Raw genomic sequence first — 22,971 nt, forward strand, 5'->3', positions numbered from 1 at the left:
CGTACGAAACTTTTGCAAGTTGTACAATACCTTCGTCTTCTTCGTGACGGTGTCGAGTCCTATTTTTTCTTTCTTTCTTTCTTTCTTTCTTTCTTTTTTTCTTTGTTTTTTGACAACACTATATCGTATACGGAATGGTATATAGAATGAGATTGGATGGACAAAGTTTTATTCGCGATTCGCGTGAAAGAATTTCGAGCGTAAAGACTATTACGACGCTGGCTGTCTCGTCTCCATTACCGAGCGAATTTTCGGCAGTCCGACCGTGCCACGGTGTGTAATTTGCTAGGGCCTTAGTCGTCGAAGGTAAAACCCGAGAAGCGTGACAGCGTGCTCGGGGCTTAATCGCGTTTGCTTATTTCCGGCGTTGGTCAGCCGACGCTGCAATTATGTAGGAGCGAGCTCGAGCGCTAACTGCTGCATAAGGGCTTATTTTATTCCTATTAGGGTAAAACGGGTAGTCAGGACGACGCGCATTCTCGTGTATCCCCAATTACGTGAAATTAATTTGGATCCCATTAGCGGTGGCCCACCGCTGCCGCGTCAACGATTTTTCCCAACGGTTGCCCTTCGGTTTCCTTTCCCCGTAAAACATACCTTAAACGTAAACCATAGATCACGTAAACGTTTCTTACTTATGTTTACGAAGCGTAGAACGCGTGTTCGTTAACGCGAAAAGATCGCTACGAATAGTATTGGATCCGCTGAGAAAGCGCAACCACGTTGCGCTTAGAACGATCGTTGCTCGGTTTTACAGAGAGTGGCAGTTGACAGGAAACGCATCGACGAGGCAAAGATTTCGTCACGGATAGGGTGTTAACGATCTTTCGGTGAAAGGATAGAAACCGCGTGGACGAGGAAAGTGAGATATTTATTCTCTTCTTTTTTTTTTTCCTCTTCTTTTATAATACTTTCTATGGAAGGCTTGCCGGCGGAACGAGCGTCACTTCCGTGGGACAGGGCTTGAATGCAACACACTGTTAAATATCGCGCACCGAACGTGTGCCTCGTAAAATGTTTTAAGAAAGCGCAGCGCGCGCGCGCGCGCGCGCGGTTTGCATAATTGCAGACCGTGGCCGAGAACGGATGCGCTTATTAGCTGAAAGCGGTAGGAAATCACAGTTTCATTTTTTCGCGTGAAGGTTCCACGCGGTTCGTTTCGCGAAGGTACACTGCCTGATGGAAACCGAAGAAGAAGAAGAAGAAGGGAAGAAGGGACTGGCGAGAGGATGTGGTTAACCCACGGTCAAATCGAGCTTTTGCCGGGCTTCTGCATCCTGAAACGGGCGACAAAAGAGAATCACCGGAACAAAAGTACAGCCGTATACTGCCCCCGCATCCTGTTCTCTCTCGATCCTCCATTTACAGTCTAGCTCTGTCTTTTCGACAGATCCGAACCATCCGTCTACTTTTCCACGTTTTGCTGCGGTGCGATGTGTATCGGTGTCGTAACAAATACCCAACGTGCAACTGAAATTACAGTTTATCGATCGACAAATTGGACAAAATAAAGAGTTAAAGAGATAAAAAGAGATATAGATACGAGGCGTCGGGGCAAGATTAATGGATTATCGTCTTGCTATCTTACCGCTGACAATATGTACGTACGCTGGCCTCTGGCTTGCCCAGAACGTCGAGACGCGACGTCTACTTAATATTAATAACGCGTCGCCTGGAAACACAAGACAAGCGAGGCGGAAGGCGATTAACCGGTGGGCATTTAATAAAATGCAAATAACCGGTCGCCGATCGATTATCGCGGTTAGCGGTAAATAAAGTTATTTCGACGACATCGGCAAATCGCGAACGGATCGAACACGGCACAAAAGGTTCCGCTCGTATTACGCGGCGATCGAGGGGGAACGCGCGATCGCAAAGGTAGCAGAGAGAAAGATACGACAACGGAAGATTGAACAGAAACGAAGACGACGACGACGACGACGAAGAAGAAGAAGAAGAAGAAGAAGAAGAAGAAGAAGTAGAAGAAGGAGAAGGAGAAGAAAGAGAAGGGCAGAGAGAAAAGAGTAAGGGAAAAAAGGTGGATCGAGGTGAATAACAGCGTATAATGTGTCCAAAAGGCACCTGCTTCTTTCGAGCTTACTATCTTCCCATCGAATGGTCTCGAGAAAAGGAGCTAGACTCGAGTTAGCCGATGTTATCTCGTTCCGAGACCAGCGAACCACTTATATCGTTAATTGCTCCCACTTCCGGCCTCCCTTCTCCCTCTTTGTTTCTCTACCTTCCGCCTCGTGTTCTCCCTCGACGTCCATCTCGCTCCCACCGGTTTTATCTGTTGGCCGATGCGTGTGCTCGCGCGAGTGCTCGTACGCTGACGCGCGCGCGCGAGCGCTAAGAGCACGCATTATGCCCTCGGTTAAACTTCGGAAAGGCGAGCACGGAAGCTTATGCCCTTTTAAGCGGTCTCGTGTAAAGTGGATGTTCAGCCGGCCTCAAGCACAATGTATTTTAATCGCCTCGTCACGAAATTATTTATTGCGGATTCCGTTTTACGAGGAAATCAGTGGTAATTGGGGAGGCTTAACAGGGAAATACTTATAAACTTTATTGCATGTAGATCGGGTGCATAGCCGCGGAAACCTCGAGGGTACGCGCGGCCTGGCGTAATTAATTGAAGAATATCCAATGAATTCCTCTCGCGCAACCTCGAGACGAGCTCGAGTGTAAAATCAGTATGGAGCGATGACGATCAACCATAATTTATACCAGATTTTACGAGGGTACGTTAAACAGTTAACAAATTGGCAGGCAAGTTTCATTATTTCCAGATCTTGCAGCTTCGGTGCTTCTTTCGCCGGTATAACGAATACGTCGCGCAGCGTAGACGTAATAATTTCTGCGAAGAATCTTCGTCCAGAAACCGTTGCTGCCGCATTTCGTAAACAGCTTGTAGAAAATCGAAAGATTCGGTGGCCGTAATACTTCGAAGAAGCGGCAAAGACATCGATTCATCGACGAGAGGCGCGAGAAACGTCGCGATCAACAAGAATTTGCACGACGTATAATGAATGGCCGAAACGTCGAAATATGGATAAGTAGTGGCGCGAAATTCCTCTCGGCAACGTGTTAACGATCTTCCTTTCTCGACGTCACGGAGATTCGTCGAACAAGATTAAGACGAAACCAGTTGGTCGAGTCAACGTGACAGGATGAACCAGCGAGGAGGGAGAAAAAAGCGAGGGATCACCAGGCGTAATCGTGGCAACCACTTACTCGCGTAAACGTACGCCTGTTCGAAAAATCAACCAGCCTCGCCTTCTATTTCCAGCATGTTGGCGAAAATTGGGAATAATATCGAACACGGGCCGGTAAATTGGTCGCAAACCGAGTCATTCTACTCCGATGAAATTCGTCGACCGAACGTTTGCCGTGTCTCCACTCTATTTTGTACCTATCGGTGGTCGTATCGAGGTCAAAGTGCCGCGTATTTAAATAATATCGTGGCACGTCCGCATCGTAAATTTCTATTAAAACACTTAGAATGCTTTTAGCCGTTCGTTTCGTTTCGATGTTGTAAATAAAATTTAATCGAACGACATATTTCACAGTCAAGAGTGAAACTATGTCTCGCTATAATTCATCATTAAGGATACGATAAATTACAAAACGTAAAAGTAAGATCCGCGGAACGAGATGTTTATCGTTAATCGAATCCTTTAATTGCGCGCCTGTTTCGAAACGATAACGTGACGCGTGCAGGTGTACGAGGAGTGAAAACGATATAATCGATGGTAGCTTGTCATTATCGAGTATCGTATATTATCGGCGCTCGTCAATGTGCCAGACGAGTGAGATTTGTCGCTTGCATCGTTACCCATTCGATGACAAATCATCGTCCGACCAATTCGACGATTCTACCGCGATACTCTAATGTCAGCCCAGTTACCTGCCTTTATTAACCCCTCGAGAAAAAGATCGTTCCTTCCCATTGACTTAACGAGAATATGCAAATATCATTCGCCGAATGGAGATAAGAGCGTAATAAAGTATAATTTCTCGGTGAATCGTTTATAATTTCTCCTTGAGTTTCTTTATCGTGAAATCTATCGAATTATGTCATGCTGGCCACCGACAAGTATAATCGTCTTATATAATACAACTGTATTAATTTTCTATGCGAAGCAAACATAAACACGTTACATAAAACTCCGTCAAAATTGACTCTCCGTTCCAACTTTAATTTTACAACCTAAATAGACTCTAACTACGATCCGGGTATTATTTATTAATTCGTTAAAACCTGTCCACCGTAATTGTATAATCCAACGGTCACGTAGAACGTCACGTTGTAAGCGGTTTTCGACGATTATAGTTAGTATCGCATGTAGCGAAAAAAAAAAAAAAATAATTCATTCGACGCTCGTAAAATTATCGAAACGCAGCTCGTTCTTTGCCGAGCGGCCACTTACACGCTGTATCTGATGTGGCCGTATTAAGGTAATGAATTATCGTCGTCCGATCGCGATAACCGTCGAATGTTTAGCCAACAGTTTTCTCCGCGTAACCCTTGCAATTTGCGTGCGTGAAAGCGTGTGCCCACGCGAACAGCCGTCCTGTGGCTGAAATAGACGCATCGTCGTGTCCGAGATAAAGCCGGGGAAACCTTCGGGGAAACACATGGCCGCGAGAATTTAAATATTGTAATTAAGAAAAGAGGCTACGCGTAATCGAGAGCCGAAGCCTGAGCTTGGTCAAGCACCGAGCATCGTTTCGGTGGGCGAGCTTCGGCCGAGCATATGGCCCGGACAATTACCAAGCAAACTCCGAAAACACGAGGGACACCGTCCCGCCTTATCTTCCTCCTCGATCCCGACCATTTTTGGCCCGTCCTGCTCGTCGGTTGAAACGCTGCTCCGAAGATATAACATCCACGTTTTTCGTTTCTTGTAACGTATTTTTCGAGCCAACGGTGCTCGTGTGTTCCACGCTGCATCGGGAGGAAATATTGTCTTACAGGATTCTCGTTCAAGAGTTTTCCCGTGTCACGGCTAATTGTTTCTCGGGACATGATAAAGTCGAACGGTAAAAAGAAAAGCATAGAGAGAAAGAGAGAGAGAGAGAGATATCAAGAGGTACGACAATAAATAGTCGGAATCAGCGTTGATTAATATGCGGACGTAAAGAAATTTCACGTGATAACCGGCGAGTTCGATTCCAGATTATAGGTGAGTAATGTCCCTGGCAACCGTTCGGCAGTCAGCACGACGACAGAATCATTACTTAAACCGATACACTGCGCGCGGTGGGTAGAAACTATAAGTACACGCTGGATGCCCAGTTTACGTGCGTAAACCCGAGGTCTCCAGCGGCGGTAAATTGATAAAGTGGGTGACAAGTCGTTAAATCACCGGCAGGTACAGTCATCGAGATGCGATTGCATGTGCAGTCGCACTCTCGCGTGTGCGCGCGACTACGGGCCGAAGGGACGAGAGGGAAAGCGCGGTGTCGAAAGCCAGAAAGAGCGAGCGCGATCGCGAGAGGAACGAGAGGAAGAGAGAAAGGACGAACGGGTGAAACAGCGGTGAAGAGGAGAAAGGAGGAAGCGGGAATCAGATTTACCAATCGACGATATATTTCAACTATCAACATTTTTGTAACTTATCGTTTTAGCGCGCGGAAACATTTGCATACGAGTTTCGTAAATCATTTATAAAATACGTTGCCAGGAATTTACGACTTTTGCCCGCGACTGCTTTATGAACGCTGGTATTTTTTTCCTTTTTCGGCCCAACATTCCCTCGTTACTGAGAAGTTGATTCCCTCGTTAGTTGGAAATACGTAATTTCGGCCAACGTATCGAGTATTGCACGATACGGACGAAACGGTTCTGGATTCGGCACGGAGCATCGTTTCAGGGAATTTCGTTGCCTTGAGAAGAGGCAGGTCCGATAAATTTACGCCATGCAAGGGGAAAGTGACGCGGCAGGTGGAATTTAGCGAGAACCGCTGAGAACACGGATTGTTTACCTGACTGCTTTCCTGCGGATGTCGCGATTGCTGTTAGCTTAAATCACTGCCATATTTTCAGCCCCCCTTGCGCGTGCATCATACGCTTTCTCTTGCCTCTTCCTCTTCACCTTCGCTTTCAGCTAAATTTTAGACTACTCGAGAACCGCAGCGTGATCGTTCGATCCGTGCTTCGTTTTTCCTTTCTTCGATTCCCCGCGAGTCGAAACGTTTTACCGCGAGCTTTCAACTTTTCGCCTTTATATTTTCTCCGAGGTCCCTTTCGAGCGGTGCTTTCCTTTAAAAAAAAAAAAGATTACTCGCGAGTCAGTTCCATCGGGGCATTTGAAGAAATTAGCAGGTGTGTCGCTTAAAAGCCGCCACAGCTGCCACGGAACGTAGCTAATTTTTTCTTCTACCTACCGAGCCAACATTCCCTCGAAACGCAAAATGGAAACGGATTCCTCTCCTTCCAAATTAACGAACAATTACTATCATCTTAAGAGATGACTCGGCAAACGAATTCAAGATCGTGATATTATCCACCGAAACGACTTCTGGGGCACCGACGATGAAAGACCGAAAAGACAGCCGAACGAAAACCATAGCTATCACAAAGCGAGAAATAGTCGAGATCGTCCGATGTCGAAAAAGAAAAAAGAAAAAGGAAAAAGAAACGATCGGCACGTTTGTTGTTTCACGGAATCGAGGAAATTGATTTCCTGTTCGATCTGTTGTCGATTTATTCGCTGACGTTATTCGGTATAGGATTTTGAATCGCTGTTCGCGATATTAGGAGCGAGGCGAGCAATCGCCGGTGGGAAACGGTTTCTGGGAAATCGAAAGGCGAAGGTTCAAAAGTCGGGCGCACGATGATGGATGAAGAATCATTTAGAGAAGAAGCAGTAGGGTCTTGCGGGGAGGACTATTAATTACGACAAAAGGGGCCGCGGTTCGGCATCGAGTATATAAGCGGCGGGACTGAAGAGAGCGAACGATTAGTTACTTTAACCAAATTATCTCGCGGACAATGGGGCCAACAGGTGAGAAGTCTTCTTTTGCTTCGTATTTCGATTCCGGAAGATCGTTGCCCTGTTCGCGAACCGATGCACGGAAAAGGCGTAATCACGTTTCTTCGAATTTCCGCCCTTCCCTCCCCCCCCCCCGCTTCGTAGTAATTTCACTTTGACAGAATCAGGTTGTACGTATTTGTAACGAACTTCACTTTGTATTTTAGCTTTGGTTTAAATCTTTCAGATCGAAGATTAGAATGTGAGAACAAATTACGTGTAATTTTTTAAATTTTTTACACGTGAGATGGTGTTACAGATTACAGTAACTAATGTTTCCTTAAGTAGCCACTGAAAGAATAGCGCATGCGACGACAAGAAATTTCACGAGTAAAAATACTTTCGAATAAATGTAGAGTAAGCTTAGTCTATTAGCTAGAATATTATTCGTCGGTATCTCTTCTCTCCTGCTGTTATTTTATCCGCGTAATCTGTCAAAAATTCGCGCGTTTCATTTTCGTCGATAAATAATATGTTAAAATATGTAGTCACGAAACGAAGGCACATGACAAAAGAAATCTCATCTCGCTAAATGAAATTTCCTCTTCGAACACGAACGAAGACGGTTCGCACAGTCGAACCCCTATCCGAGCCGTGACAAAATGTTATTCACGAAGGCTAGGCGTTAAAGGGAAGACCGAAAGGCATTCGACTTTTCCATCGACCGTGTGTTCAAAGTGGACCAAATAACCGAACAACAATGACTCGGCAACCGGAGCAAAATGATCTTCATTATACCAAAATCGGTAGCCAAATTGAGCGCGCACTTTTAAAGAACAGTAGGTTATCCAATATGTAGGATGTCGTGACGGCGCGGCGTGGCAGCGCATCCGAGACGGTTTCAGCGGACTTGGTCGTTTCCCATTGTGTCTCGAGTGGACAGGATGATCGTCGCTCATTTGTTTCCTGGCGGGACGGCAAGAGGCGTCAAGACGGCAAGAGAGCAACAGCAACAACGAGAACGACGATGACAGGAACGGCAGACAAGGCTGCCTGTAATTTCATACGTCAGCGCCGAATATTAATTCGAATTCCTCCCTTAGACCGCTCGTCCTCGCAACGAACCGAGGCAACGGCAAGCGGAAGGCAGGGAAGAGGGGCAGTTTTTGTCCGGTAAATGAAATATCTTCGGTAGCTGGGCGTCCTGCGGCGATCGAGTTCGCTTCCACCGGCTTTTGTACCGGCATTGGATTCTTCGGGGACTCCCCGTAGCGGATAAGTGGAATCATTTCAACGATCCACGAGGATCGAGGCCGCCGCTACGCTCGACTACCGAATACCGTCTCTAATACGACTCTCTTTGACCGGTGTTCGCTGCTCTTAAGGAATCTATCTTGAAAATTGGATCATTTTTAGCCGGCATCACCGTGCTCCATCGCTCTCTCTCTCTCTCTCTCTCTCTCTCTCTCTTTCTCTCTGTCTGTTTTTCGTACAAAGTTTGGCCATGGAAGGTTCGCGATCTTCGTGATCGAGAAAAAAGTTGGCAAGCAGAAACGTTTCTTGAGGTCAAGCAAGGTCCGATCTCGTACAGCAGGTAATGCAATTAGTAGAAAGAAAGAAAGAAGAAAAGAAGGAAATAGAATATTATCCCACCCTCGTGATCCTGCAATTAGCATCACCGTCGTTACGCGTTTTCGTTGAAGGCTGCGGTGACGCGATAAATTCGTAACGCGAAAACTATCGATTTAATTAAAGCAACGGATCGGATCGTTCTGATCTCTTCGAGCGTACCATCTGCACAGGACGACCGCAACCTTTTTCAGGTCGAGAAATCGAGGAACACTCGACTCGATCGTACGCCTATCGACGAAGGGGTCGTCTTCTCTTCTCGGACGATAACGCAGCTCGGGGGAAAAAGAGATGCACGGCAGCTGGTTATATTGGTTCCTCTCGAACACACGTGGATAGTCTTTTACACGGTCGAGGTTCGAGAGACGAGAGACGAGAGACGAGCGGCTCGAGTTTATACGGTGTGTCCGGTCGTTAGAACGAACAGACCGATCGCGGCAGATATCAGAAAAGCACGGGCAACGTCGTCGTACACTGAGTGGCCGCGCCAAAAGAGAGGGCGAGAGATAATTAAGGCGGTCCCGTAGTAAATACTTGCTCGTCCGTGTGCAACGGTGTGCGGCTGTGCGCGTTATATATATCGAGAGCAGTACATGTTCCGTGACACATATTGATGATGGTGGCACTGCCATCTTTTAACTACTACTCGCCTCTTTTCTGACCTTTCCTTTTTCTTTTCTCGCCGCCGGATACATATCTTCGATAACGACGAAGGAAGGAAGAAAGGGGTGGCACGAAGGAAAGGGGAAACGCGAAAAATCAACGATCGTCGTGATTCTCGAATTTTACTGACGGCAGAGGAAATTGTTCGCTCTGGCCTGTGTATGACGGATGTCACTGCCGGGCATCCGATCCGGGACAAACATTTCCTGTTGCATCGAGTAAGGCGAAACACCGAATAGAAGAAATAAAGTTTAATAGAAATCTGCATAGAGAACATCAGAGAGTCTGTCGTCCGTGCGCGGCAAAAAATATGATTAATTCGCGAAATAATAGTGGCACGCCGTTGTACGCTAAATGCTGCATCGTGTGCGCGTTATATAATACGCGTATATACGTATAAAGATAAGCGTATAACACGATGACACGTATTGATGATGCCAGGCATCGCCGTCCTTTTCTTTGCTCAAAGCAGTTGCACTGCCAAGGCAGATCGGCGAGAAACGACACGGGGATACCGATGGGGAGGAGACCGTACTAAGAAGACAATTTGGCAGCGTGCCGGTTGTTAATTTTAATTACAAAAATAACAGGACAAAAACTTTCTCGCAGCCAATCCAAAAGCGACTGCGGTGCCCCCGACGCCTCTTATAAACGAGCTCCGACGAAACTGTGAATTACGAATTTGCCGTTGGATCGAGCTCCCGGCGATCCCGATCCTGCCAGCTCTTAAAGCCAAATCTTTTGCGAACTATTAGCGTTATCCGATTTCTCCTTTTTCTCCGTATTTTTTGTCACCGTGGCGTCGTCCAACTTCTCTCGGTTATCTCTTCTACTGGTTATTGCGTGGCGATCGTCGCGCAATTCTCCCAGGCGACCAAAATTTCCACCGCTTGCCCCCGACAAAATTACTTTCTTCCAAAAGTACCGGCTTCGTTCGTTGGCCGATGTTAACGCGGAAGGTTGATCCTTTGAAGGACCTTCCGACGGGTTTTCAACCGAGCTAAAGGACGTCGCAAGCTGCACAGACCGCTGCGGAATAATTTGTCAAACTTGTCACCGAGGCAGCGGCGCGACCATGGTTTCGCCTAATGAAGCGTCACGAAATTCCTCTGCGAAACACATTGACAATTTATCCGGCCCATTGCACCCGAGTAGCACGTTATGGGAACGGTCTTATTTCACGGGACGTTACGACAATTCTTACCTCCGTTCCGCGTTCCCTTTTTGCAGAAACTTGAGAGCGCGCGCGCGATCGTTCGCCTCGTGAACCTACAATAAGTACTACATAAGCTCGCGAGCGCGCGATGAAACGACGCGCATGAGGACGTTGAAACGCGCTCCTTCTCAAGAACGCGTCTCCTCGGATCATTAAATTAATTACTGTCGTGTTCTAAAGGGAACGATGTTCCACTTAACGTACCTTGATCGCTTCTTTCCGTGGATTTTAATTAGCAAGCGCTGAATTATGCACCGCGTTAACGTACCCGTTGCAGTTAGAAATTAATGGCCGCCGTTAATTCGCAAAGTCAATAGTGTGAATTTCCGATCCGCGTTGAGGACACTAAGATAAGCCGCTGTCGGGGTCTAATTGAATTAACGGCCGCGATTAATTAGAACTCGCTGCCATTACTCGAGTAAGTCAGGCAAGAGGAACGACCTTTGTTCTCGATATCGATTAAGGGACGCGATAACGAACGCGGTATCTCGCGTTCGTTAAACACGCGATGCGAAATCCTTTTTTCCTAACTATCGAACGATCGATTTCTTAAGGGACGTACGACGCGCGTTCACGCGGATTACAGATCGAAATGCAACGTGGCGAACCGCGTGGTTTACGACGCGATCGACAAAGACATATCCTTGTCCCGGTCGATGCTCACTTAACAAGCCGGCCAAAGCAGCTGGTCCTAAGTGAAATTAATTGACTCCGATAAGTTAGCATACAGATAGCAGACCGTGAAGGCAAGTAGCACGGGCCACCGCCCGCGTACGTGCGGTTCTCGCGTGCATTACACGCGTGTGCGTGCCCGTAGAGAAGCAACGAGGCGGTGGTATGGGTGCGCTATCCTGCTGTACGGTCGCCTGCATAAAAGGCCAGGTCTGCACATTGCCTTTATGATGCAAAGAAGGCCAGCATTAGCTGGTAACAATGGCTCGACCAGTACCTCGCCCCCTCTCACCACCTTCCCCCTCTCTTCACTTCTCCCTCAACCCCTTCAGCGCCCCCGCGGCTCTTACACTTCGTTCTTTTCCTTTGGTAACAGGCTTGTTAAAGTAATAACTCTAATTACACACCGTACGAATACACCTTCTCACCTTTTTGAATGGACTCCACGGAGAAGCGTCTCGTTTCTTCTCCCCTTCCCTCTCGCGTTCGGCTCTTTCATTATTCCGTATCGTGGCCGAGTGGCTCCGAGTCGAAAGTTCCTGTTACTCGCATCCGGTGCAAAATAAAGTTGAACTTAACGCGCGGTTACGCGCATAATTTATATCCCATCGCGGAGGGAAGCGCGTTAGGGGCGAGCTGAAAAAACCCGGGGAGAACTCTACGTAACACGTTCGACCGATTCTCTTGGATGTTCGAAGGGAAAATAGCTGTTGCCAGCAACCATCGATAACGCAACAAGGAAATACGATTAGTGGCACCGGGTAATCCGAAAGATGATGATAATACCAGCCATCGTTATACTTGAAAAACTTTGTGCTACCGATGATAGTATTCTAAAAGTGCCTCTGCCAGTTTCACAATGGCTACTTTACCCGCGATAAAATCAGTCCTCTGTTTCCTTGCCCTCTCGATTTCTTGACAGGAACAGGGTAGCAAAGAGAAGCGAGCAAAGATCCTCCTACTACTACTACTACTTTCTCTGTCGGCAAAACAACACGGTGTCTCGCTGGTAGGTGCGCAAACAATTTTTAAATCCAATTAAGTCGAGCTTCAAGTCGGTCGGTCGGCGGTCGCAACAATAACACTTTGCCTTTTACAATGCGGTGGCGCGGTTGCTTAATACCGCATGTGCCACGCCTCCTAGCTGCCCTCTCATCCCTTCTTCGTTTACCCTCTCTAGTCGACTGGCCAAACCCCACTCCATCTATCGCGCCGATGCCCTTTTGTTTCGCGGTTCATTTGTCTTTCTTCCTCTCCATCCTTCTCCCACTTTTTCCTTTGCCTCTTTTCGTACCTTCGTATCCTTCACCCCCGCTATTTCTCGGCCCGGGTCCCGCTTCCTCTCTCGTTTTCGCGTTCTCACTCTTTTCTCTCTTTTCTGGCTGGCTGGCTGGCTGGCTCGGCCCATCCGACTACGATGGGGTTCTCCAGCAGCGCTACGGTCGACTCGCAGCCCCCGAAAGGACCATAAAACGATAAATTAAGTCGCACCGAGAGTAAGAAACACCGTAAAGACATCGTTCACGGCGTACCGCGTATTATTACCGATCGATGAGGAAGATGTCATCTCAACGAGCGATGAAGCAAGTACGACTCGTCTTGTTCGCTATTTGAAACTCAGTATACTTTTACTTGTCAGACATCCGAGTTTTCTCCTCGATAATTACCGTATCGTTGACTCGACCGATTTCATACTCGACGAGACGCAGGTACTCGAATGAGAACCAACACGTTGCCTTTTATCGTAGAATCGTCTGTAATTGATTGATCACGATTCGAGATATAGGTCGCCGTTAGAAAGTATATTCCCATCCGAATGACATCGTTTGTAATTGGACGATCCATTCCATTCCTGGTAACAACAGGGCCCCATGAGACAGAACGTGGTCCGATATTCCTCTCCCCCCCCCCCCCACCCTCCAACATCGTTATCGTCGATTGCTCTAAAAATGCCTTTCGTAACGATCGGAGGAAACGTTTAATTTTCGGCGACTCGTTTCGTTTTGTGAAAACGACGTTGAGACCGGTCGAGTTAGTAACGATCCAATAATAATAATAATAATAATAATAATAATAATAATAACGAAAGTATAGTCCGAGACTGATCACGATTTCCAATTGAATGCTCCGTGAAATCGTGTGCAATCACTGCAGCGAACGCAGTTTTCGTGGACAAAATGCGACCCCGATTAAAGTAATGGCAAAGTCGGTTTCGCCACGATTTGTCGTTACTGCTGTTATTTCTTTTATTTTTTTTTCCTTCTGCTTGATAGAAAGCAAAAAATAAGACATCGATAATCTGGAAACGTTTGGTATCCGAACAGGATTTTTATCCAAGTGCATGAAGCAGCGGCCACGAACGGCAGAACCATTCCTCCTCCAAATATGTCATTACCATTGGGCAAAACGATATTACCCCGTAATCGCGAAGAGCGGTCCGCAGAGAGACACTTAATTTTCGCCGATTCGTATATCCGTGGCCGTATCAAAAAGTGGCCGAAGCTCGTTCGAGATTGATAATCAGGGCCTCGATGATTGGCCAGGAGCGTTTCGTAGGACCGTCCAACGACACGATCGTTCGCAATCACACAAACAGCTTTTTCCACGAGTCAAGCGCGATCGGTGGTAAATTACGCGTTCTCCTTTGCCCTTAATAACGACGGAACAATCCGAGCCATTTAATTTCCAGGTCTCTTAGGTTCCCCTGTACTCGGTGCGAGGGAGGACTCGTCGAGCCGAAGGGAGAGTCCGTTCAAATGACAGTAATATCGTTGCCTTGTGGTTTTGTGCACCACGGTCTGATTATAGTCCACTTCCGCCGCGTAAACAACGGTCTCGGGACAAACCTCTTTAATGGCCTTTACCCCTCAGCAACGGGCAGTCCCAGCTGCCCGCGAGTATTGTGGGGTAAATCGTTCTACCTTAGCGTATACACCCCTGATTTTGTACTTGGCTTTTGTGATAACTCGCTGAATTACACGAACAGCTCGGACGTTTCATGACTTACGGCTCTAGACTTGGCGCCGCTGAGAACCAAATCCCGAGCGGTCAGTCCGCTCCGTGTAAACGGTACTTAACGGGCATCGAGAATACCTAAAGTTGTAACTTGGGAATTGTTTGGGAGATGGTGGTCGCTTGTACGTAAGCGTCGCGCAAACTTTCGTCGATGACACGAACAAAGTATCTATCTCGAAAAAGGAAGACATCCGGAGACAAAGTATGCTACAGACTCGAGTCATCGACAAAGGGAACAGAATCCAGAGACACGCGATTAAAACGGAGCCACGAGAAACATAAAGCAGTGAAAAACGCGAGGGTGGCAATTAGAGATTTCAATTTTCCTTTGGGTACCATCTGCACAGCTGCACCGTACGCCGGTTGTCTAACGTCCAATTATGCTTAGCGGTAGACGCTGAGAAAGGAGATTTGTCCTGTAGGGCACGAGCGCATTCCGCGTGGCAACGAGCTTAAAGGTACGAGGCCAAGATAATGAATTGTGTTTCATTTCAGTTGGTCCGAAAGGTATAATTCCGGCCGTGTGCCCGCCTAATTAGGCGGAGACATCTGTAGCCAGGGGCTCTCAAACATCGCTCCAGGATTATCACTTATCGCGACGTTACTTAATTAAATTTTCGCTGGTAGGAGAAGATGGTTGGACAGCGCGTACCAATATCGCGTAAATTAAAATCGCAAAACAATATCGCGAAATTCAGTGCGTAACGTCGACGTGTCCCTGATCGAACGATAAACGAAAGTAACGTACGACGTTTTCGATCTTTATCGTACTCGAGCCCGATTGGAACGCGTTAAAAACAACATCAAGATGCGTCCCGAATCATCGAGCATTCGATCCGAGGCAGATAAGCATCGATACGTTCCGCCAAGGTGTGCGTTCGTTATATTATACGCAGCAAGGTCCGGGCAAAACGATCCCGCGTAGGAAACGTTCGCGCGATCTCCGAGCACGTCTCTGCTACTCTGGCCTCTGTAATTTTGCACTAATCCCACTCGCCGCGAGGAGAAAATGTTATCCCCGGTGCCAATCGCAAACGTAATCTTTCTATCTATTACAGACGACGACCCGGCACCGCGCGCGTTCGTATCTACGTCGATGCGAACTTTTGATCTTACCATCGCTATATTACATCATGCGCGGGGACTCCGATGCAGCGTTGCTCTCTCGTCTCGGTGAAATCACGTCTTTACCTGTCGTCCACGTAAAATTCCACGCTACCATCGCGGTGCCATACCATGGCAATCTTTGATTCGTAAAGTTTTCGTTGATTTCCACGGCATTGTACCCGGCGCACAGGCAAACGTTACTTTCCACGTCCGCGGGAATGTAATCTTCCACTCTATCGCAAAAAGGCCGGCTCGCGCACGGTGTTCGTGTCCCCTGTTAATGCACGGCAATTCTTCTGATCGCTGGACAAGTCGCGGTAATATTGCTTTCCACATGGAAATGTGAAAGTATTTTCATTAAGATAATCGAATAGCTGGCCTCAATTTATAATTTTTCCTTAATTCGAGGACTCGACGCGTTGCACGAGTACCGGCACACGAGCCTAGCCGAGCGTGCCTTGTCGTTTCGCCTCGTAATATATGGAAATTAAAAGGAAATAAAGAACAACCGAAATCGTAAAGAAAGAAACAGCTGAATTACCCTGGCGCGTTGCTACGTTCGCGAAGATGAACCTTCGATCTTATCAACGTAACGTTTATGCATGGATCTGCGCAGGTGTTCGACTCCCTTTAGAGTTAATTTACAACCGCGTACCGATACCTCGCCACTGAAACCTGCGGTAGCACACGTGCTAACGGTTCATGCTTTTTTTTTTTTAAACACGTCCAATGATATTGTCCGAGTAACCAAAATTAGCTCCTCGACGATCGATTCCTCTGGAATCCAGAAGACAAATTGCTTTCATGATTATTCCCACTGGTTTAGAGAGGTTTATTAAGTCGCGTCGACGTGGTGGTACTCGGCATCTATTTCCTCCGTAAGCGGCCGTTTACAAAGTCTTGCCCCCGATAATTTCCTTGGTACATTAGACCAGTTACCGAGGTATTGTGTCACGAAAGCCACGTTAAAATCATTTGTTCGTAGAGTTACGGGTAGCCAAAGTTGCGGAGCCTGGTATAAACTGTGTGACAAATCGACGACCGTTAACCAGCCGAGTGCACAGACCTGTGGCCATTCGAATCGAAAATTTGCAATCCTTTATTTAGTCAACAAGCCGAAAGGACACCCGGTTCCTCCTTTTGTTCGGACACCCTCCATTAGGTTCAGCGGCCCTTAAGGCAACCACACAATATATACATCCCCGAAGAGTTTTCTCGGTCAGATTTGCCGATCTCTGAGCCATTCGCAACGGACGAACACCGCGTCGAAAGAATTTCTCCTTTTCCGGAGAATTCTTTCTAACGACCCTCTAATATTCTTCTGTAGACGTGTCTTCACAAAATCACGTCTCATTCTGCCTATTGTCGCAACTTCGAAGCATCATTTATTAACGAAGCAACAACAAACGAGACACATGTAAGAAAAGTAATGCAAAACCACAGCGAAACGCGCTTCTTCCTGTGCTCCGGCATAACGAAGCTTTTAAAATCTTCATAGGATTCTGGTTCCCGTTGGCTCGCGTCACAGTATACGCGCTAATCGTTCGGGACAGGTCGACACTCGTCTCGTTTCCCGTAGAGAGGCGAGGACGAGTGTGCCGGTTTCTCCGGCGACGATCTCGTATCACGATTTCACGTTTACATACGTGTACCTCATCAGGGATCACCGAAGTGATCGTACTGGCCCGATCGTGTTACGGGATACCCGTCCCTTCCAGTTCGTTCGGCCAGATTTCTTGCATGATCGCACCCGAATTCGTCCGTCGCGGACATGTGGACACCTTCCTCCTCGTTCACGATCGGCTACAATGTATATTAATGATTCTCGTTAACTACTCACGCCGATACGTAATCGACAGTCACATTACGCCAGGAAACGCCCTCGATACATCAATCCTCCTTGTCATCCCTCTATAGTCCAGCAATTATAACTCTCGAACTACGCGTCTTCGTATAGTAATTTCCTTGCGAGCGAATCTGATTTTCTAGCCGATACAACGGAACGAGATTCTTTAAAATATTTTCCGGTCTTTTTGTAGAAACGATCTGTTGCGGTCACGGCTCGATATTCAATAAGGTTGTGGTGCGAGCGTCGCGAAAATTTTTCTTCTGTATTCCACGTAAAGCAAGGATTTCCAAACGCGCAAGAGGCCATACCATGGAAGCCTCTTATGGAGTTCCACGAGTTCATCCTTTCGGAAGAGATACCATGGACCTCCCACGTTGGAAATACGATACGCGGACCCGGGTGACGATCCCGATCACTAATTGACCGTGCCGGCCTCGGCGGTGATCTTTAAAAACAGCCGTCGGATCGTAATTGTTCCAGACGTGAGACAGCGTATCATCCTAATTTAATAAGCCACGCAAGGTAAAGGTGTAATCTTTACCGAAGAAAAATATCTACTTTCCTGTAAACGGTGGTAAAGAATGGATACGTATCTTCTTGCAGAGAAACTCGATTTTTCTCATCTACGAGACTAAACGTTCGATCGACTAAACTGTTTGCTCTCTGTGTCTTAACTACCCTTACGGTATTCGTACCATGGAAGGAGGCACGGGTAAAGCTTTATCCTTGAAGTTATTTGGCGTGGGAACTGAAAGATCGAGCGAGATTCGGTCGTTTTCTACGAGGGTCCGGCAGGAATTCGACGATTGTTTTCTAACGTAGCCGCACGATATTCAGCACGGTAGCAGAACGGTCCGTCAGCGCCAATACCACGCAATCACGGCGAATTACTCGACTGATTGGATCGTTTATGCTGATCCTTTGATCTCATCTTTTCCCCCCTCCTGTTCGCCGATATATTCCTCCACGATGTGGCTAGCCATGGATCCGTTAGAGTTTATCTTTGACCAAATAAGGACGGAATAAAATAAAGAACGATGCCCGTTCGTGGATCGGACTGCGGTCAGGGACAATCAGCCTGGTGAATTACCGATATGATTGCTACTGAAATATTCTTGCCGACAAAGGTCGAAACGTCCGAACGCTTCTCCATAGTTCGTGCACGCAGCAGCAGCAACCTCGAGAAACCCTTCTGTTTGCACAACTCGTCGTCACACGAGTCTCGTAGAAACAGGTACGAAAATAAAACGTCTCGATTACGTTATTGCTCGTAATCCTTTTCCATTGTAATCTTCAAATATTTGCAATCTTAAAATACTCTTTATAGCTTTCTACTTTCTAAACAATCGAGTTATCCTTAACTTTCCTTTTCGTTTCTTAACAAGCTTCATCTTCGTTCTACCTGACTACCTGACTCGCTATGTATCATCCCCATTCTTAGTAATTCTCCAAGCTTTAAAATCCCTCACGTTCCACGACAAAAGGGTTCTTCCAGTTCTAAACGTAAAAAGACGTTTACAAATTGTAAAACAGCGATCAAACCACTGTGACCATGTTATTCGCAACAAACAATCCCGAAATCGGTGTACTACGCGATTAGCGATATATTTCTTCCGGTGTTGTATCCGGGTGTGTAGCGATTTCCCGTCTTGGAAAACATTCTGTCGCACGGTATCGATCGTGTAACTGAATTAGAGGACGAGATAGCAGCTAGCAATACCGCTTTGGCAAAGGAATACCTTCATTTTCCCCTTTCGTGTTCCACCAGCATTTTGCCGAAGGCAATTTTCCAGTACATGACAATGGCAATCCGCGTTCGAAGATGACGATAAGAGTAATGGCGCGACGAGACTCCCTTCTTGCTGTCATTATCGTTGCTGCTTTATTATCGCGTCGCTGGGTAGTCCGCTCGTTATTGCCCGCCGTTAAACGAGAGCAAAGGACTATAACGAAGCGGCGGCTACGAGCGGAGCTGAACTCCGCTGCCGTGAATTAACGCGAGCATAAATTCCCATAGACACCTCCTTAATCGGCGTGTTCCTCTCCACACCTGCCCCCTTCCAGGGGAACACATTCACGTCGTGCCAGGTTATACATGCGCGCTCAAGGTACCATGAAGACGTTGCTGACAATACGGCTAATGCATGATACAGTAACTGATACAGTTATCTGTTCTTAATTGTCTACGGCGAACGAATGCATATGTCGCGGGTTATGGGAGATTTTATACGTCGATAACGCGAAACCAACCAGTACAGTGTTAGAACGCGTTAAAAGTTCATCGTTTGTCCGCTGGAGCAACGTTTAACGTACGGTTTCTCGTGCATGCGTTATCGCGAAGCGAGAGGAATTTGATTTTCAATTGGCATTTAAGATTCTCTTCGTTTCGCACGAATTAAAAAATGCAAAACGAATGGAAAGTTCGACGATAGGAATTCTGGCGTACGTAGTGCAACGACGAAGCGGTGTAAAAATACGCTTGAAATGAGAATCGTGGGTACGCTTTATATCGTCAGGCTTGTAATATCCTTCGTTCGCGATTTGTACGCAAATTATTACGTATCGAGGGACAATGGCGGTCTCCGCCTACATAGTCGATTGAATTTTCTGACTACAGGGAGTACGGAGCGAGAAATTAGCGTGGTCTTTGGTCGCAAGTTTAAGCGCGGAAACCCCGCGGGCACGCAGAAGTATTCGCCGTGATGGTGGTTGTAGATGGATTCGCGGCGAAGTCGGTGCGGAACGACGGCAATTAATAGCGGGTGCCTATAGGGTGCCTGCGGAAGTAAAAATAAAATGGCACGAAGCTCGCCCCTTTGGCGGCACTACGGCGGCGAGTCATTAAGCGGACGGGGGAGGGGAAAAAAGGAGGGGAAGGCATTGTATAATATCTCGTGCGTTACTGCGAAAGCGAAGCGGTGCATATGCACGCGCACACGCATTCGCGGCTCTTCGAGCCTCGGCTTCTTTCTCGCTCCCATTTGGCGCGGTTGCAACGGCACGAGCCGAGTAATAAAGTTTCTAATTGCCCATGATCGCTCGCGTTGCGTGTTTGTTTTTAATCGATGAACAACACCGGCGTGATTACGCGATTATTAGATTCAGGAATCGGAGCGGATCCGTAACTCGACTTGACTCGATCAACTTCCAAATTAAAATAAGCGACGAGAAAGCTCGTCCGCTGTTTCGTTCCGAAATTAATTTTTGCATGGTGGCAGGAATGTTGATTTGACAGGCGATCCAAGACGAATCGTTCGAAAATGATCGAGGAACACGGCGCGGACGAAATCGGGGACTGATCAGCCGCGATCACGCAGGCAGCCTCGCTTAATGAAGGTAATTAAGTTTTTCTGCATCTAGAAGTCACCACCGCCGCGTGGTTGATGGATGCTTTGGCCGATCTACACGTAAGTGGTAGCATGCAAGGGAGTAGAGGAGCCAAATAGACCGAGAAGACGAATGAAAAATTAGCTCTTCGAGAGCGCGTTTTTGCCGCGACCCTTCGTCACTCCCGGCGATTTTATTCTCGCCTAAGGTGTATCGCGCATCGATGCACTCGTTGCTCCTTAGAAACGAAACGACCCCCGGTCTAATCCGATAAATTGCGCTTTACGTCCAGACTACGGATTTAAACACCACGCGATTCCAATTTTATACGACCAGAAATTATGACGAATATCTTTTCCCATCCTGCGGCTCCCTCGGGATGGAAGAGTCGTTCTCTCGCCAACCAACCATGCCAATAATTCAAACCGTGCAACTTTTAAACCAATGGAACCTCGACGAATTATGCATTTTTCTATACCGTACGAAATTGAGAGCGCGAAATTAGAAAGACCGCGGCTGATTATACGCGCGTCGAGTTTCCTAGAGGGAAAAGGGTGAATCGATGAAATTCACCTCGGCGAGACTGGACGAACCGGCGCGGCGAGATCTCAATTTAGCCGGAGTTGCTTCCACTCCGAAAGATTAAAACGATTACCGAGATTGAGGAACGAGATGGTCCGAGATACGTTAACGGAGAGAGGAAACGATCGAGCACGAGAAGTAGGTAGCTGGAATTCTTGTTAGTCGATTACGTCATTAGCAGGAACCAACGGTAACAAGAGCAACAAGAGATAAAGATGCTGCAATCGGCAGCCAAGGGTTTACTTTCTGCGTTTGTTTGTATATTCCGCGAGGATTCTTTCACGGATTGAACCCAGCAACGCATAACTCTTGCATATAGGTATTTACGCAAGTGCGTGTCGGCATGCAGATCGTTGGTGTTTTATCAATCAGACGAAGTTGGACTCGCTACCTGCTGGAGCAGGTTATAGAAGAACAGGTAGATATAGAAAACGCACATTCATCAAAACAGCGACGTTAAATCGTGTGTTCGAAAGCAACGGGGGTCGCAAACTGCGCCAAGTCGAAAGAAGACGCGTAATTTCGAAGACACGCTGTAAATTTCAAATTACGTGGAATCTGCATGATAGATGCGGTGATTAGTAAATGCTACCGGTTGCGGAAGTTGTGGAACTTCCAAGTACGTGGTCTGTGCGTGTATCGTACGATGTTCCCGATCCACGTTACATTCCTGTAGAAAGGAAGCGACGAAGCCTGATCCTGGTCGAAGGATCGTAAAAATCGTGGGTATTGCCGGATCGACGAATTCATCGATGAGATCGAGCCGACGAGTCGATGAAGGGACCGGTTAAAGACGGAATGCGGTCTTGCCACAAGAAAGACTTTGTAACTGATCGGTCAATCGGCTCTCTCACAAGCTTGCGCAATGCACCGAAGAATGATACACAATATATATCGATGCACTACCCCTTTCGGCGTTCTCTTTCCAGGGGACCACCGTGACCACACACCGTGATTTTTCAGTCGTAATAACCTAGTAACGATGAAGATCTGATCGATGTCTTTCTTTCGATCGTAAGATCACTTTCATCGAACGTTAGATCGAGACGTGAAATGAAGCTAGAGCAAAGCAACGTTCGAAACGAAAGATTTCTGTTAATCGAATGGAATGGAATTTGAGAAGAATCTTAGTATCGTAATAGGCTTCGATAACGATTCCTGTCATTGGAGACACTGCGATCGATCGGAAATCAAGCCTGCCGGTCGTTTGCGCAATCCACGAAGGCTAAATGCACGTGTAATACGTGGCAAGACGCAGAAGCACGGCGATCGTTCGAGTATTCGCTTCTTTCTTCGTTTCTCTTTGCCGATCGTGGCCCCCTTTTCTCGTTCAAGCGCCTTGCAGCTTCTGCGGCCCTGGCCACACGTTACGGGCTTCAAACCACAGAGCCTAACGTTCCCATATGTATCATATGTTCTGTCCTACCGTACACCGTCACGCGCACGCACACGCACGCACGCATGTCAATTCTCACGCACTCGTGCACGCACATCGGCCACTTAAGTCTTTTATGGAAAAAACACCGGAATTTCTGCTGGAACAATTAGATCGTGTCCCGAGATTCCAAAGGTTGGAGAAATCAAATTGTCCCCCCCGGTAATCAGACATCTAAGTAAGATCTAGTTGAAGGATCGTGCGAAGTTGTAACTTCGCGTTGATTATAATTTCATTTTGCCAGATATGTTTCTCATTATAGATCCGTATCGTAACTCTCAACTAACAATTAAATTCGAATTTACCTAAATATAATAGAATTATAATTTCGTGGAGAATTGTGCGACGAACGCGCGAAAGAAATAAGATGGCAGAGAGATACGGGAAACCATGTAGGGCACATACTTTAACTGCTACAGAACAGGCTGCGGTCATTGCGGCATTATATTCGTTTACTTTACGTTAATCATGGCGTTTTATGGTAATTCGATAGCGTCTTTCC

This window comes from Bombus terrestris, chromosome 3 (assembly GCF_910591885.1).
Source record: "Bombus terrestris chromosome 3, iyBomTerr1.2, whole genome shotgun sequence".
NCBI classification, from domain to species: Eukaryota; Metazoa; Arthropoda; class Insecta; order Hymenoptera; family Apidae; genus Bombus; species Bombus terrestris.